At 47.1% G+C, this 18,834-nt stretch overlaps 1 long non-coding RNA gene across 2 annotated transcripts in view; it reads right to left on the bottom strand.

The window, feature by feature from the left end:
* Nucleotides 1-449: 449 nt before the first annotated feature.
* Nucleotides 450-18,834, bottom strand: part of LOC129385891 (uncharacterized) — an 81,258-nt gene continuing 62,873 nt past the window's right edge. For both annotated transcript variants that reach the window (XR_011895383.1, XR_011895382.1), the window contains 2 exons: nt 12,442-12,576; nt 450-626 (listed from right to left, as the gene is read on the bottom strand). This is a non-coding gene — a long non-coding RNA (uncharacterized lncRNA). The remainder of the gene's footprint in view (nt 627-12,441; nt 12,577-18,834) is intronic.

Raw genomic sequence — 18,834 nt, 5'->3', positions numbered from 1 at the left:
TCAGCGAACTGGCGGAAGCCCTGCTCGAAACGCAAAAAGCCAGACTGGTAAACTTTGAATGGTGGCTAAGCCTATGCGCTGAGACCACGTGAAAAAAGACGTGTGACAGTTCCCCTATGCTTGGCCTAAGAGCGTCTGAGTGCATTACTCGACATAGTGTGTACTCTCTGCTCAATAACAGAACACGCACACAAGTTTGCGAAAAAGGAGAGTTTGTACACCATGTTGAACAACCAGTGGTACTCCACTGGCCAGAGGTCTTTGTTCCGAAGCAGTAACAATACCATTTGTATCCCAAAATAAAGACAGTTATCATTATTATTTGTGTAGGTTCATTGCAAGATTACCAGCTGGCTGAATGTTCTGCAAACACCCAGCTTCTAACTGAAAACTTCATCGTATCATCACACCATCAAAACCTATCCGAGTAAGTTGTGTGCAATGCCAGGCAGAATAAAAATAGCGTTTGTGTGCAGTGAAGGTTCTCGCAAACTCACAACTAGGCATGTTGTCAGCAGGATATCGGTGACTGCGGAAGCAAGTTGAATGCTATGGGCTCCCCAGATAAGGTATGATGCAGTTGCCTGTCTCCACCTGATGAACACTGATGAAAAGGGCGTTATAATCTGAAATGAAAAAAATAAATAAATCAAAGGAGATTATTTTGTTGCGATATCAATTGTATGAACACACTAACCGCACTTTTGCCGCCGCCGTGATATTTCGTATAAAGTCCGAGGGCGATAACACCGTCGCCGCGCGTCGTATGCTGTATGTGCGAGTGAAAACAAGCGAGGACAGCCGACGCTTGCGGCTCAATCTGGCACTAACGAAGGAAGAAAGCGGAGAGCGAACGCTCCGTTGTTCGTTGCGCAAAGGGCGTGGGTGAATGCGGGGGAAAGAGAGGGGGGCGGAATTGTGCTCTGGCAACAACTGCGCATTTCACGGCCGGTCGCAAGCGGAACTGATGATTGCGGCTCAATCTCGAGGGCAAGCGGAGAGGCAGCTCGGGAGGGATGGGGCCGGCTTTCGATCCGCCAACAAGTACATTGTACGGCCGCGCTAACCGTATCTTGAAAATGAAATGGAGACGGCTCATACTTTTGTGACTGCTTTGTGCTCACTGCTCCTGCGCTGAAGCGGTAGACAGCACGAAGGTCACTTCGCTCGCTGCTGCTGCCGCGTTGCACGCACCAGAGTTTTGACAGCGACTGTACGCGTCCATCGAGTGTGCTGTGTTCATGTTTGCTTGTGCGGGTTGGCAACATATGGGAGGTAATTCAGCTAGCGAATTTTTCGAAGTGTATACGGCCCATAAAACTACTATCCTTACTTCATATGGCTGTGAACTAATTTTTATCTCAATCAATGCGTCGCTTTCCGGGTGAACCTGCCACTTTTTTTAAGGACGCTTACCAATTTTCCGATAAAAAAGTTATCACCTCCAGATGGCAATCTTGAAAAAAAAAAGATGACGTTTAGCTTTCCGATTTAGTGGCACATAGTATGACCTAGCTATGCCGGGAAGAAAACGAGAGTGCCATGTTTAATTGTTTCCTGAAATATCTTGCGGGAAATTGGAATACTGGCAATATAGGGGAATACATGCCAAATTGTAAAAAGGTAGAACTTGGTATGAAGAATTTTATTGGGCACTCCAAATAAATCTACATTTTCTTAAAGTTCGCAAGCATTGTTCCGAATAGTGAATTGAATAACTAGAACAACTTTTATTTGAGAATGACTTGGGCAGAAAAGAATAAACATTGCTTACTTTAAATACTCCGCTTAAGCGTGTACAAGGTCTTTCATGAAATGCTAAGAAGCAAAATACCAGTATGTACATAGTGTTGTGAAGCACAGCACTATCAGTAATTTGCACGCTGCCTCGTATATCCTCTGTTAAAACAGACTGTAATATTACACGCAAGTTTTTGCATTTGACAAAGGAACAGACAAAGATATTGTCACGGCTCGCTTGAGACAAGAGCGGAGAGCGGTATTTAATAGACACAACAAGAACAAGCGTTGAGTTCATGCTTATTCTTCTCTAGCACCCCGCTTGCACACTCGAAATCGTCGTCCTCGTCGTCAGCGTGGCTGGGTACAGATGGCGTCGTGGCATTTGCCCCCCCTCCAGAAGGAGCATCGTCCCGATGCTCGGCGGGTAGTACCCGGTGTCCAACAAACCGGAGAGTGTCCATGTCATTCAGAAAAATAAGGTTTCATGCGCGCCACGTGCACAGTCTCAGGCAAGTCATGACTGCGCCTCCAGCAGGATGGGCTGTCAGGAAAGACTTCATAGTTGACGTCGCTAAGGCATCGTAGAACCTTTTGTGGTCCGAAATATCGGCGTAGAAGTTTCTCCGCGAAGCCTCGGAGGCGTACTGCAGCCTAAACCCAGACTCTATGGCCGGGCTTGTAGACGACGCATCGATGATGTCAATTGTAACGTGGGGCATCACAGTCTTGCTGGCTTGTTATGCGAACGCGAGCAAGCTGTCTTGCTTCTTCGGCGCGCTCTGTAAAATCTGCAGCGTCAGTAGCGGAATCGTTGGAATCATGAGGAAGTATAGCATCCAGCATTGTAGTCACTTCTCGACCGTAGAGGAGACATAAGGGCGTCATTCTTGTTTCTTGCCGAGCTGCATTATAAGCAAATATTACGTAGGGTAATATTGCCACATGCTGTGGCACAGCAAAGGGACTAAAGAAGAAGAGAACGAGGTTCGTCTCGGCATCGCGCGTCAACGGTTACGTTTCGTGAAGTACAAACGCCTGGATCCTCATTCAGCGTGTGTACTTCAACAGAGTATACGCGACAATTTGGTGGAGCTTGCTGGGTACACCCAACTTACGCAGGAGACCCCACTGGGCAGCAAGAACCTCGCACAATTGGAGTTGACTCCAGTTCACCGCACAAGCCGGCGAATACGAGGCCTCGCCCCCGAATTTGGAAACCTCCAGGAAAAAGTGATGACTACGACCACTGCGACTTCTACGGAAAGGGTGACACCGACTTACCTAACGCTGCTGAACCCCCAAGTGCCGACGGCGTTTCATGGCGACACATTTGAAGACGTGGAAGACTGGCTGGCGGAGTTCGAGCGCGTGGCTGCGTTTAACAAGTGGGACAACAACGCTAAACTCAGGAACGTCTACTTCAGCCTCCAGGATGGTGCTCGCACGTGGTTTGTGAACCGCGAGAGTGCCCTGTCATCCTGGCCTGAATACCAGCGCAAGCTACTGGAGACTTACTCCAGCCCCGATCGCTGGGAAAAAACAGCGCGAGCCCTTCAGTCACGCGTCCAAAAGCCTAACGAGAGCGTCACGATGTACGTGGAGGACATGACGCGTCTGTTTCAGCGTGCCGATCCGAGCATGTCGGAAGAGAAGAAGGTGCGCCGTCTGATGAGAGGCGTAAAGGAACAGCTCTTTGGCGGTCTTGTTCGAAATACGCCCAAGTCTGTCGCGGAGTTCCTCACCGAAGCCACTGCAATGGAGAAGACGCTTCAGCAACGGTCGAACACGTACAACCGACAAGTAAATTCCGCCTGCACTCCGGATACTCCGGTAGGCTTCGGGTGCGACATCGCCTTGCTTTGCGAGATGATTCGCTCAGTGGTTTGCGACGAGCTGCACAAGCACCACGGTACGTCGCCGCCGCCAGTCAGCTCCCTCGCCTGCTTCGTACGTAACGAAGTACAGCAGGCACTGCAGGCATCTCTTTCCAGCAGTGAAGCGCCACCTCTGCCAAGTGATTCCCGGCGCAAGACTTACGCAGAAAGATTACTGAGCCCCGCCCAAGCTTTCGCACCTACTTATGTTGCGTCGCCAGTCGCGCTGCAATCGGCGCAAGCCGCTACGACAACTTTAAAGCCTTTACAGCGCAGGTCATTGAAGACGTTTTCAAACTCAGCTGCACAACCCATCGACGGACAACTGCCTATCGTGCGCAGACAAACGGCTTGACCGAACGACTGAACAAAACGATGACTGACATGGTGTCTATGTACGTAGACGTACAGCACAAGACGTGGGACGAGATACTCCCATACGTAACGTTTGCTTAAAATACTGCTACACAAGAAACAACACGATTCACGCCGTTTTACCTCGTTTACGGCCGTGAAGTGCAGACTATGTTAGAAGCAATGCTGCCATGCGACAACATCGATCACCTCGATCTCGCCCAAGATGCCGAACTCTTCGTGCAACGAGCGGAAGAAGCCCGTCAGCTTGCCCGAGTGCACATAAAGAAACAACAGAGCATCGATGCACAACGTTACAATCTCCGCCATCGACAAGTCTCGTTCCAACCTGGCGATCCAGTTTTGGTCTGGACTCCCGTGTGCCGAAAAGCACTATCCGAGAAGCTTTTGAGTCGCTACTTCGGACCTTACAAAGTGTTGCAGCGAATTAGTGACGTGAATTACGAAGTCCTTCCTGACGGAAGCCAGCCTCCCCGACGTCGACAACCGCAATCTGAGATTGTGCATGTTGTGCGGTTGAAACCGTACCATAGCCCCTAAAATCCGACGTCTTCAGCCGCTTAGGTTAGTTTTTGTTGTTGCTCGTCCCTCAGTGCCTTGTGACTATATCGTACACCACAGTGATTGTGACTATAGCGTATGTGTTCGTCCTAGGCCATCTCGGCGCTCTCATGTCAAGCCTATGTATGTTTTCAATCTTTTATTATTATTTTTTTGAAGAGGGGGTAGTGCCACATGCTGTGGCACAGCAAAGGGACTAAAGAAGAAGAGAACGAGGTTCGTCTCGGCATCGCGCGTCAACGGTTACGTTTCGTGAAGTACAAACGCCTGGATCCTCATTCAGCGTGTATACTTCAACAGAGTATACGCGACAATATTTGATTCCATTTCTTGTGTTTCACATCGACGTACATGCACAGCATGCCTGCGAGAGTCTTGTTGAGGCGCTCAGTAAGTCCATTGCTTTGCGGGTGATAGGCCGTCGTCATGTGCGCCGTGCCAACGAGCGTGAGTACAGTTCGCAAAAGTTCAACCGTGAACGCGGTTCCCATGTCGGTTACGATGACTGCCTCAGGACGACGTTTTCGATGAACAACTGTGCAGCTTCGGCTGCTATGCTGCTCGGAAGTGCCTTGGTTTTGGCATAAGGTGTGAGGTAATCTGTCGCAACTATGATTCAATTATTTCCGGCAGCAGATATTTGGAATGGGCCGAAAAGGTCCATCCCAATTTGTGCAAACGGCGTTTCCGGCACTGGAACGGGATGTAATAGTCCGGCAGTTTTCGTAGGTGGCACTTTTCGTCGCTGACCGTCAAGGCATGTCCGAACGTGGTGCTTCAGCTGTGCTGCGAGCCGTGGCCAGTAATAGTTCTCTTTGATTTGTTCTTGTGTAGCCTAGGTGGCCCGAGGTAGCTTCATCGTGACAGGCCTGCAAGATTTCACTACGGAGAGTTTTAGGGACGACCACAGATATCTCTTCCCTGTTGGAGAGAAGTTCCTTCTAAAAAGAACACTGTTGCGTATCCAGAATGATGGCAGGTCCCTTGAGAACAATCCGGGCTTGTTTGTGGTGCGGCCTTCTAAGAAATCAATTAGTGAAGAGAGCTTCTGGTCCTTTTGCTGTTGTTTAGAGATGGTGGCCGCGTCAACAACTCCTAAAAAGCCTTCGGATTCGTCATGATCTCCGCCTGACGACTTGATCGGCGATCGGGAAAGGCATTCAGCGCCTAAGTGCAGTCTTCCCGGTTTATAGACCCCTGTCATGTCGTACTCTTGAAACCGCAGGCTTCAGCGTGCCAAACGTGCAGAGGGATCTTTCATGTTGGTCAACCAACAGAGAGAATGGTGGTCACTTATAACTTGAAATGGGCGGCCGTATATGTACGGGCGAAACTTGGTAACTGCCCATACTACAGCCAAGCGTTCCTTCTCTGTGGTGTAGTTCGACTCAGGACGTGACAGTGCTCTACTCGCGTAAGTGATGGCTCGTTCAGCGCCGTCTTGCCGCTAAACAAGGACAGCGCCTAGACACACGTCGCTGGCGACGGTGTGACTCATTGTCGGTGCATCGACATGAAAGTTGGCGAGAACAGGCTGAGTTTGTAGACGGTGCCGCAACTCGTTAAATGCCGCCTCCTGCTCCTCGCCCCACACAAACGTGACGTCTTCTCTAGGAAGGTGAGGCGGTGCGTGCAAAACCCGCAATAAATCACCGGTAATATGCGTATAGGCCCAGGAAGCGGCTGACTGCCTTCTTGCCCGTAGGCCCTGAAAACTTTGCGATGGCTGCAATTTTCACCGGATCAGGTCTGACACCTGTGTGACTTACAACGTGGCTCGGAATCTGTAGTTATTCATTCCCAAAGTGTCACTTTTCAGGTTTGAAGATAAGCCCAGCGAACCGTATGGATTGAAGAACTGACCGTAGTGGTCTGATATGTTCATCGAATGTGGCAGAATAAACATTCACATCGTCTAGGCACACTAAGCAAGTCTTCCACTTGAGGTCTGAAAGAACAGTATCCATTAGCCTTTGGAGCGTGGCTGGGGCGGAGCACAAACCAAACAGGAGAACTTTGAATTCGCGATCGCGATCCCGCTCATCGACCTGTATTTGCCATTGTCCACTCATTAAGTCCATCAATAAGAAGTAACGTGCATGCCGTAGCCTGTCGAGGGAATTGTCGATGCGGGGAAAGGGACCCAATTTCTTTTTTTCGTAACTCGATTGAGCTTGCGATAATCGATACAATACCGCATGATAACATCCTCCTTCTTAACGAGTACCACGGGCGATGCCCAAGGGCTTTTTGATGGCTGTATGACATCATCATCTAGCATTTGCTTGACTTGCTGCTGTATTGCTTCACGCTCTTTCTCAACCACGCGATACGGATGCTGTCGGATGGGTATTGCTGTTTCCTCCGTAATGATGTGGTGTGTCGTCAGTGGCGTTTTGCGCACTCGGGACGTTGTAGAGAACCTGTCCTTCAAATGGTCAAGCAGTTCCCTGAGACTTTGTTTCTGTTGCGGCGCTAAATCAGGGTCAACGTCGACGACGGGTGCAGGTGGCATCGTATCGGTGGTTTATTCCTCTTTTAGAGCAAAGCAGTGTTGGACGTGGTAAATTTTGTCAAGGTATGCCGCAGCTGTGCCTTTACTGATGTTCTGGCATTCAGTGGTAAAATTTGGCAGTAGTACCTCTGTACGACCACCGATTAGGCTGACGATACCCCGAGCGATGGCAATACCTTGATGGAACTGCAGTGCAGTTAGTTGATAGGCTACACCGGCTTTCTTAAACTGTTTTCTGTAACTGACAGAGACAAGACTGCATACTAATGGTGGTATGCAGACGCCGTAGTCGGCGACCCGTAACGATTTACGTTGGCGCTCTTCATCATGGCTCTTGTCTGTACCAGTTGACAAGGTTATCTCACCGTCCCGTATGTTAACCAGGGCGCCGTAGTCCCCGAAGTAGTCCATTCCAAGGATGAGTGATCTGCAGCACTCTTTTACAATCATAAAAGTGGCCACAAAAGCTGTATTTCCTATCTGGAGCCGTGCGGTACCTTTTCCTGTAGGTATCATTATCTGGTCCCCGGCATTTCAAATATAAGGGCCCGTGCATTGCATTTTGACTTTCCTAAGCCGTTCTGCCCACTGCTCACTGATTATTGAAAAGTCTGCGCCAGTATCAACTAAAGCTGTCACGTCGTGCCCATCAATCGTTAAGAGTAGGTCGGCACTCACAAATTCGTCGGTGTTCCGTTTCTCCTGGTTGTGCTGCTCGTTTCGCTGTAATAATGGGGAATTTTCGGCGGTTAGACGGCTTGCAAGCTTCCCTTTGGAGGTCGCTGATTTTAGTTTTCCCACCGTGGGCTTGGAGAGCGGCTTTTTACCCCGTCGGCGAAACTGCGACGGTTCGGCGAAGAATAACGTAACGGAGACGGCGAGCGCCACCAAAGATTACCTGAGCTGCCTTGTCCCGAGTGACACTGCCGTAGAAGCATGCATGTCTCTCTGGAGACTGTCGCAGAGTGGCAGGTGACACTTCCTGGATGCCACCCTGGCGATGAGGGCAAAAACGATAAATGTTCCCAGGTTCGCTACAGTGAAAACACAATGGTCGGTGATCAGCAGTGCACCATACGTCGGTCCTGCGAAGCTGGGGTCGCCTGAAATGCTCCCTGTGTATCTAGGCAGCAATAGGTGGCCGATGGTGGTACTGCCGCACTTGCACGGTAGAAAGCGGGCGAGGGACAGCGTCTGCCTAGCTATGTGCACGTGGCTCGAAGCGCGGCTGAGGAGGCGGTTCAGGGAGTGGCTCAGGAGATGCAAATGCTTGCCGAATTTCTTGGTGAACAACTTCAGCGACCGAAGCAACAGTAAACTCCTTCGGTGTCGCAGTTTGCTTCGCAATCTCCTCGCGCGCAATGTCTCTTATCAGTTGACGCAGCGAGGTCTCATCTGTTACTGTCAGTACTGCGGCTCCTGCAGGCGCATTGTTAGTCAGGTGTTCGCATTGCCGCCAACACTGCGGGAGCGCCTGCTTTTGTACAACGATTTTGTAAATGACATGTAATAGTACATATACAGCGGGCAAAATTCGGGTATTTTACATGGCTCTAAATTTGACCACTATAGTAAAGGACTAAGACAAACATCTTAGCCCTTTACTATAGTGGTCAATACATCAAAACTACTGTAAGTTATCTAAGAAATTGACGTCAGATGTAAAATGATGTAGCAAATTTCTCGGCTTTGGATGCTCTGAAATATGAAGTTTAGCAAACTGTGAATATTACCTGGTTGGCAGAGGTACACATTTTCAAACTTCTTGCTTATATTGTTTTCCAACGTACCAATATTTCAAACTTTTTTAACACACTCACGCATTAAATCAAAATTCTTGGCAGAAAAATTTATAAAATTTAGATTTCGCTCCGAAGTAGAACAAGCTTCGTGAAGTTCGTGCCAGTGATTATCGCATAAACGTGTTTGGGATTTTTACATGTGTCTGAATAGGCGGCATTGGAGTCAGGCAAGAGCTTTAGTTCCTCTTAAAAATAACCTTCATTTTTGATTTCAAGATGCCATTCTATAAAGAATTTTTCATCAACGGTCAGTCTGCACCACATACGTTCGCACCCATTATATCGGTATGCAACTCCAGCACATGTCAAACTTTCTCCAGGCAAAGTATTGTGCGGGAGTTATTTTTAATGCAGGCCAGTGTGTCTGATTGGAATGATCCTTGCAAGTCATTAGAGGGTGCGCAGCAATACATTGCTTCACTGAATCTCTCAAAACATTCATTGGACCACAGTAACTTGCAAATTGTAAAATAGGAGCACCTGATTAGAAAATTACTGTTTGACGAAAGTCGTTAACAAATACTAGGGTTCGATAAATTACGAAGCTTCTGGGAATGTTCTGTAGTTTACGAATGAAGTCATTATATGTATACTGTATCCTTATTACGCTATGGTATAGCGTGTAATGAGTATACACTCGACATGGCCCATGCATGCCACTTTAATGAAATTCGAACATATACTTTAGGAATGGTCTGTTACCGTTCTGTTGCACCTTAGCAGTTGCATAACAGGAAGTGGCGGAAGTCACATGTATGCGAAATCGTGTAATCATGGTGTGTAAGTTATCAATGGTGAGGGTTTAGTAAATAACTATTCCTAATTATTCACATTAGAGCATGGAATCCAGCCTGAAAGTTAAACTGAAAAGTAGTGAAAATGAAGTAGTCTGCCTATCATAAATTATAGGACAAGCACCGTTTCTGACATATACACCCTTAACATGTGTTGCGAAATTTCATTTCAGTTTCAGGTTATTTTTGGTATAGATTGGTGTGCGAGATTGGTTTGTCGAAAGTGCCGGCATAGTGATTCTGGACGATCTTCTGAAGGTTAAATCAGGTAACTCTAACAAGCTGTGACCAGTCGTTGCAAACATCCCAATGCTTCCTTTCGACTCAGTTGTGCCGGTAGTAACATAGTATTACACTGCATGACATACAATCAAATTTAGTTCACATCCTCTGACATTCTCAGATCTAGTGTTTCCTCCCCTGAAGGTTGTCACAGACGCCACTGAAGGAAAGAAAAATCCCGTCACAGGAGTTTAACGTGGTTTCTACAAGCAGAGTTGACTGCGTTAGAGATACGCATCATAATTTGCAATCTGGTCAGGTGCTTATCTGCCGCCAGGGGCCCCCCTGCCAAGGAGAAATGATAAACGAACATATAAAGCTTTTGCAGATTTATTTAGTTCCAGCGTGTAAACGGCTCATCGTCAGTTGAATGCATTTTCGAGTCCAGGAAGGTATAAAGAAAACTTTTGTAGAGTGCGTGTGCTCGTGAGTGTCATTAGTGTTGTGTTCGTCTAAAGATACTAATTCTAGCCAGGCTCCGTTAAAGGAAATGGGTGAGAATTGTTCGTACATTCCACGCTTGCTCATTTGACGCAATCGGTATAACATCCATGTATTGTGCTTGTGGGTTTCGGTTAGATTCTCAGCCATTGTCCAGGTGGCAATGGGCGCTAACTTGTATCGTTGCCTTTCTAACTGATAAATGTTTAAAAGACTGACGAAGTCTTAGTTTCACCTTAATACCCTAAATCTTTTTAGAAACAGAGCTGAATGCGGTGCTATTGCAGTAAATATGAACAAGAACTGTCCAAACGTACTACAGCCATAAATGTTCTAATTTATGCGTAGAGCCACTGATGCTATTTATAAAGTGTCAGCTCTCATAGACCTGCCAGGTAATATCGATCCTCAACTGTCCGCTTGGGTATGCAAAAGAGGGACGGGGTAAATGGCAGAGTAAGCAGTAGTGATTTTTCGTGTTGGTACCGCCGTATTTCGCGTACGTGCGAGCGGTTTACAATTCCCTCGGGCGGAAAAGAAAATTTCCATCGTTGATGCTGGCTCTAACCTATCCGTAATTTGAAGGCTTTGCACGCAAGTAAACATAAGGCGTATCAGTTAGAGTAATTTTGGTAACCCACTAGAACTTATGGAAGTAACCTTGAAGGCACGAAACATCGCTCGGGGAATTTCTAATGGGCTAGCAGCGACAAAATTTTGAGGCAACGTTTCTAAAACTTGGCGGCTGCCATAGACGTCAACCGATAGCAATAAATATGAAACTATTTAGCATCCTGTAAAGATGAAATTGTAATATCAGGCAAGATTCGCAGTTGGTTCCTTCGCGGAAATTTCGATTCTTGTTTGAGCTTTGACATGTTTTCCTGCTATGAAATTTTCTGAAGTTTGGATAATTGTACGAAGGATCCAGCACGAAAGAAATATTTCAAAAATATTGCCTGCCTTTGGGCTCCGCTCTTAGATGATTCTGTTCTTCGATGCGTGCCTATCTTAGAGTTTGCCTCCTTCTTCTGAAGTTTTTAACTGTACTGCTTTTAATGAGTTGTACTTGGTAATGCCTTAAAGCGAATAATAATTGCCTCTTCCTTCAACATTCCGACTTATGCTGCTATCTGGCACACAGTGTCGGGGTATTCTTCAGAGCGCGTGTATGCTTGACACGACCACGGCAGAGAGGAAAGCCTAAGCACGAAACTCTCTTGGACCTTTGGTGTTGCCCCATTAGGCAATTTGGCGTCGCCACATTAGCTCCCCGGGTGTGACCACATTAGTTTCTTGATAGTTGTAATTATCAGAGACCCCACGTAAAAGCATTGCAGATATAGCAACGCTTACCTTTCTACCCACGTACAACTCGAAAGTGAAGCCGTATAGACTGCAAAGAGGAGGGGGGAGAGGAGACAGATAATGTGTGGAACCGACAGAGCCGCAAAACGAGTGAATGACAGCCTAGACACTCTTCTCCCGCATTTATCATGCAAAGAAAGGGTGATAAGGAAATGGTGGCGTGAAAATGCAAGAAAACGCTACACAATAGCACTTGCAGAGAAACAAGATAACTTTAGGTTAAACGTACGGTACCGTACGTTTCTGCTATTTTTGAAAATAAACATCATGTAAATTCGTCAAGCGCAGAAATGCTGAAGCAGAGCTATTATAAAGCACAACGTAGGTTGTAGGCGACACTACGGCAGCTGTCACACGCCAAATAAACACTTCTGTGGCTGCCGCAGTAGCTTTGCGGTTATGACATTTCTTTAGGCCTCTGGTCGCATCACGAGCGCAGCAGCCGCATTACGACGCGGCAAAATAAAGAAAAAAAAAATGTTCGTGCACTTAAATTTAGGGACACGTAACGAACACAGCGGAATCCGCCCCTGCTGCGCGCCTCATAATCTGATTGAGCGCTTGGCATCTACAGCCCATAATTCAATTAAAGTTTAATAATTCGGCTAAGTTGCGATGTGCAATGTGAAGCAATCAATATGCGCAACCCTCTCAGAGGTTATTAAGTAGGGCGTACAACAACTTACCAGTAATATGGACAAGACACAATGCGTAAATATATCTAGCGTTTTGAGTGTGTCTGCGATAGGTTCAGCTTTCATGTCTTGACTGAGGATAAGTGCTTGCGATGCGCATGCTGAAGACGTTGCTAAGTTGCAAACCTGAAAAAGGAAACAGCGAAAATGCAACTTAGGCAGCAGTTACACTAGACGACAGACAAGTGAGACAACGCTCACTACAACTTTCACTGCTTTCACAACAACTCTCACTGCTTGAGTAACCGAAATGCTTGTGAGCAACTCTGATGCCTAGTAACGTGCCCAATACGAAGAACATCAGTCTGTTTTACTAACAGGCCGGCTTCTCGATTACCGCCCCACTTTTTATGACTAGAGCGGCACACTGCTATAAAATTTACAGAGTGCCAGTTGGGCAACACTAGTACAGGCTCGACTAGGTTAGAAGCGCCACTGAACATTCAAAAGCTCCTATGCACCAACAGCTCGGTTTGTGTCCCATCGCGCAGTAATTGGCCACCATCTTCGTCATCAATTTCGCAATCAGTTCTCGGTTATTACTGACTTTGTGTTGCATCAGCACACCCTCTGCCTTTCCAACAACTTTCGTACAGTGACGTCATGGCTATTGTTTATTACCAGCTAGGAAACTTTCCGGACCCGCAAAGGCCATGGTTGCAAATGGAAATGTCCAACGTGCCACACGGCAATTTCTGTCGAAATAAACTGCACTTGCATGAGGCATTAAGGAACTGTGCGGTATTACCTAGTATGTGTACGGCACAAAAAATTGGAAGCAGTGTTCAGGCATACACATTGCTATTAATGAATTTGTAGCAACCTTACTGCGGTTTTTTATGATAGCGAAGGATATACGACAGGTGCAATACATCACGACACAAAGTGAACATAAGCGACGTCCAGTATAGCGAATTCGTGCTAGCTTTTGGAATACGGCCAATTGCGACATGTACAATAAACTTACCAACTGTACTGTATTTCTATGACATTGTCCAATCAATAGGAATACACGGAGTGGTTCTATCCGGAAGTCTATGAGTTTTACTAGTCATTGGCGATTTCTGCAAGAAGTTGTTGAGGAAGGTGATGACTTCAATGGGAGAAAATTCGAAGACATGTACACCAACTATTTGTTTCTGATACAGGATGATAGCTGAACAGCATATTGCTTCTGTAAAACGAGTATGGTCGCGCTTTCAGGTATGTGCACCAGCGTGGAGAGGGTCTAGGCTACCTTCTAGCTCAGAGACCATCTCTAGAAAGCATTATGTAGAAGGAGGTCTCGCCACATTCGTACTTTGAACGAGAAAGCGCGAATGATTCAGCAGTAGAAAGCAGTAGGGTGTGAGTGATCTGCCACAACGTTTGGGTGCTGACGTTCGAATGAGGACGTTTCGACCCACATTTATGCTTTCTGGTATACACTGGAGCTGTTTGGTCCCGTTTGCAAGCATGGTCGTATTTTCGGGTCACGGGGGCTACGCCGTTCAATTCACACATTGCCCCAAAAGCTTTGCTCGACGTTGTTTTACCAAAGCCCCCGCTAAACCAATGAAATAGAAACCAGTGAACTTTCTTGGATCTGTGAGTTTGTTCACGGAGATGGCGTGACAAGTTCCTGCGATGGGGGTTGACGATACCGTTTCTGTGTGCATGAACTTGCTCACGATGCCATGATGTAGTATCCAATGCAATTCAATTTTCTTTCTTTTGACGTCACATAAAAATACACACCTATCTAGACCCTAGCCGGAGGCTACTAGAGATCAAGTACGTGAAAGTTGAATTAGTGTGAGCCCCAAAAACTCTTTTACGAGGTTCATTGACAAAAAAGAAACGTAGTTAGAAATAACATAGTATCTTAACTTCAACATGTGATTTGGTTATACACAAAGAGAAAGAATGGCATGTAAGCAGAGCTGACAACAGAAAATGTATACAAAGAGGTATTACAAACGGATACACTTTGTTTGTAATATAGCGAATAGACACATTGTATTAGGAAAATAAATGTGCTGAAACGGTATCGCCGAATATTGTAATGGCAGACGGAAATGTGAAGCCTCTTTCAATTAAGCTGAAGTTAATTTCGAAATTTTGCTTTGAGAAAGCGTATTAGCTATTCTCCATGCGCATTCTTTGCTAGGGGTAAGCTAAGATGTTAAGCTAAACAATAAAAATGCAGTTTCTGTAAGTGTGCGCCTGCGTTTCTTCAACTACGCATGCACCCGACCTGCAGGACTTTTCCTTGAATTACACCTTTATATATATATATATATATATATATATATATATATATATATATATATATGTAGACCGGTCGACCGACAAACACTGTTGGGCAAGTCAACGCATGTTAACAGTGAAGTTGCCTTTGCATTGTATAAATGCGCTAATCCAGTTACTATATCTGTATATACAGGGTGATGTGCGGGAATTTTTTCGAATAATGCCGAGAACATTGTCGCAAATAGGGAATTTTCGTGCATAGGAACGGCAACCCTGCTGCAAGATACGGAACATCACGCGAGGAAGGAGAGAAGAGGCGAAGCTTCACCTGGAAGGAGTGTAGGCGAAGAATGCTAGGTTCACTTCCTCTGGCAGTTACTACGCGTTGTTTACGCACTATGTAGGTACCGGGTTCTTCCCGTGATCCTGTTAACGAGCGCTATGCGAGAAGGACCGTAGGAACAGAAGCACCGGCAGGCCGACAGCCCGTCGACCGACCCCGACGCAGTCGCGAAACACCGTGCACGAACTGAAGAGGTGCTGGCATGTGGAAGCCCTGCATCAGCAGTGAGCGAAATGGCTTAGGGGCGTTATAGCATAAAGCTATTCCAAATTTTTCTATTCCAATTTGCAATCAGCCCTAGATGACTGGTGAAAAAATTTTCAGGCCACCCCCACATCGCCTGTCTTTCACTCGACGTCACGAAAACAGTGAAAGCGCCCTATCTGATATAGTCACCTGGTAGTGACGGTTGATGACACAGCAACAAAACTGTATATGGCGAAACTAAATTTATTGGGTAAACCTGTGTCTACAAAAACAGGCTACACGCAAAGCTCAACGAAAGCGGCGAGCACACCTGGCGATCGTCAAAAATCTGATTAGTGAGTCAAGCGCATCGGCTTTTATACATCAGTCCTCGAACGTTCCAGATTAATCGCTGGGACCTGCGTGTCTTCCACAAAGTTCTACACTATTGGTGTCGTGCATACATGCTAAATGACATGTTTTTGCCGAAAGTTAGAACCCACACAAAAGTAAGACACATGTCTTCCTTTTGTGTGTGTTCTAACTTGCGGCAAAAAAAACATGTCTTTTAGCAAGCACCAACTAGACCAGCAAGTAGTTCTGGTGCATACGTGCAATCAGATTACACAAGGTTCGATGACAGACAGCGGATCGAACCATCGATAACATTCCAGAGACATCTGATACATGCAGGCGCGTCCTGCATTGTGCGATCACATTTGTTAGGATGTGAAACGCGGTCGCCCGATAAAGAGAAACCAGCACATGTGTCAATATGATGTGTGCCATTATGTCAATATGACTCGTCTGTGGGTGGTATACAGTTGTCTTCCTGTGGCTTGTCTTACTGTACTGCAGGATGGCTTGGGTGAGCTCCGCTGTGAAGGCAGTTCCTCTGTCTGTGATGAGGACTTCTGGAGCGCCATGTTGCAGCAGGATGCTTTTGACAAAGAATTTTACCACTTCAGTTGCGCTACATTTCGGCAGAGTTTTCGTTTCAGCCAAGCGGGTGAGGTAGTCCGTCGCCACGACGATCCACTTATTTCCGGTTGTTGACGTCGGAAAGGGTCCGAACTAGTCCATTCCGTTCTGCTGAAATGGTCGGCAAGGCGGCTCGATTGGCTGTAGTAATCCCGCTTGCCTTGTCGGTGGTGTCTTGCGTCGCTGACAGTCTCGGCATGCCTTGACGTAACGGCGCGGCCAGTAATACCTTCCATGTATCCTCGATAGTGTCCGGGAGAATTCGAAATGTCCAGCGGTCGGATCGTCATGCAGGGCGCACAGTAGTTCTGTACGCACGGCTGAGGGAACAACAAGAAGGTAATTGGCGCGGAGAGTTGACAAGTTCTTTTTTTACTAGCAGGTTGTTTTGAAGCGAGAACAAAGACAATGCCCGCTTAAGTACCATAGAGACAACGTCGGTGTGCCCTACTATTCGCATCGCAAATACGTGCAATCAGGGGCGCGATCGGAGATTTTTCTTCGATACGCGTTCTGTGTGGTTGCTGCAACGTCACAAAGTGGCAGTATGAAAAATTTCTGAGAACGGGGCGGAGAGAGCAGCCAATCGGCAAGTGGTGAACTCCCCAAAAGTTTACTTCCCGCGTTTGTCGTCTGCTTGCAGACAGTATACTACAAAACAAAATGTTTCTCGTCTTCCAATGAATGAAATCTTTATCTAAAAAATCTATATTTGTCTTCTAAAGCCTAAATACGTTTTCAAATAGTAGGAAGTGTGAATACTACAATGTATAACTATTAGTTTCTCTGCGTCGTCCCTAGGTGGTGTCGCGCACAGCGAGAACATAATACCCCTCAATCTCCCAATGTAGCGCCAACCACTTCCCTCCTCCTCCTCTCGGCGTGGCCTCGACGGTGGCGCTGCCGGTGGTGGGCCTGCCGTAGCAGACGACAGCTAACTCGCTACGGGCGAAAATCCGCAGAAAAGTTCGTTCGAGCCATGCAGAGCAGTTTTTTCACTCGAGATCTTTCTTCGTCAGTCGGTAACTGGCCTTTAGAATTTAGAATTTCGCGTTGGAATTGCGGAAGAAATAGAGAAAAGGACCATTATTGAAGGCGTATTTAAGGCGTAAAGCGTGCGACGTCGAGAGTTCGTGTTTCTGAAACACGACGCAAGCACGCGGTGTACTCAAACACGCGCGTAATTACCAAAGTTTCAGGTGTTGACAGCGTGAAAGTATGTGTACGTGGTTTCGTAGGTTCATTTACGTACCTGCAGGATACTTTTGTTCGGCCGGCCCGTGAGAGATTCAAGCTGTGTGCGGTCAGCAACGCCTGGCAACAGGGCCGTTTTTTTTCATTGCGGGGTGCTTCGGTAATCGTGACGATATACAAGTACTGCTCCGGGAGGGCACATGTAATGGCTAACGGAGGCGTCTGAAGAGCACGTGACATTGCAATAAAGCAGGTGGTGCAGGGAGTGTTCGCATACAAAATTGGCTGTCCGCGATCTTATACCCCTTGGCATGCACAGGCTTCGGCGAGCCCCATCCAGCTCTGGTTCTAGCTTTGGTGTTCCCGTTGCCGCTTTGTTGCCCTGGAGGCGCCGTCAAGAATACGAAATAATGACAAGTTGTTACAACTAGTAAATAAAATTTATTGAATAAATACAATCGCGCCGAGGTGCCCACTTCTAAAGCAGCGCTAGCGCGCCCGCGCGAGTATTATGAAACGCCAACGAGGAAATTACCGGCCCACGTACGACTCTATGATCAAAGTGCACGTTAAACATCTCCACGCGAGCTAGATAAAGTTATACGGAGCCATCCACTACGACCTCCATTCTAGCTTTAGTCGCTTCGGAACGTTAAAAACGTTAATCACCACAAACCAAAGCAATACATGCGGGCGTACATTCGAAGATAAAAGACTGCATCGTAAGTCATAGTGAGCCTTGCAAAAGCGTCGAGAATGTGCTAACTACTGGTGGAGCTCAAAACACACCCTGAATACAGTCGCTTTTATGTCACAGGCCAGCTGCAGATGCGTGCATTTCACCGCAAGACGAAAATACATGAAAAGGAGAGCACATTCCAAGAAAAAGTCAACCAACGCGCTAAAAACCACGCAGAGCATGAACACACACTTTTTCGAAGTGGAAGGCGTGAACTAGGCTCAAAAGAAGAGGTTGTGAGTAGCCGTGGCCCTTACTTCACAAAGCAGCGGGTTCTTTACCACTTCCTCGAAGTCAGCCCACCCGATCCTGTGAATCCACACTTCTTTTTGCGTTGCGCCCGCCGGATGGCAAAAGGAAAAAGCATTTTGCCTTCGCTGTGTCTGTTGCGGCAACCAAAGGCGCAGCAGCACGGCATCGCAATTAAGTTCTCGGCCCTACACATTCTATTGCGCTAACCTACTCCGTCAGTCCGCCTGCCGTACTTTCGTCGCGCAGGCCCAACAATGGAGGCCGGCGCGTGCTGGAAAGAAAAAAATATACAAAAGCGCGGCGCCTGCTTCCACGTGCCACAGATTGGCCAATGGGGGAGCGGAGGAGGCTGGGGCGACAGGAGGCGTGGAGGAGGACGCGCCAGGGTGAGTGGGGTGGCGGAAAGATCTAAGAATGGCACTACTTTTGAAAAATTGAGGGGTTTTACGAGAACAGA

This window comes from Dermacentor andersoni, chromosome 7 (genome assembly GCF_023375885.2).
Source record: "Dermacentor andersoni chromosome 7, qqDerAnde1_hic_scaffold, whole genome shotgun sequence".
Taxonomy (NCBI): domain Eukaryota; kingdom Metazoa; phylum Arthropoda; class Arachnida; order Ixodida; family Ixodidae; genus Dermacentor; species Dermacentor andersoni.
This window is presented reverse-complemented; position numbering and strand designations above follow the sequence as displayed.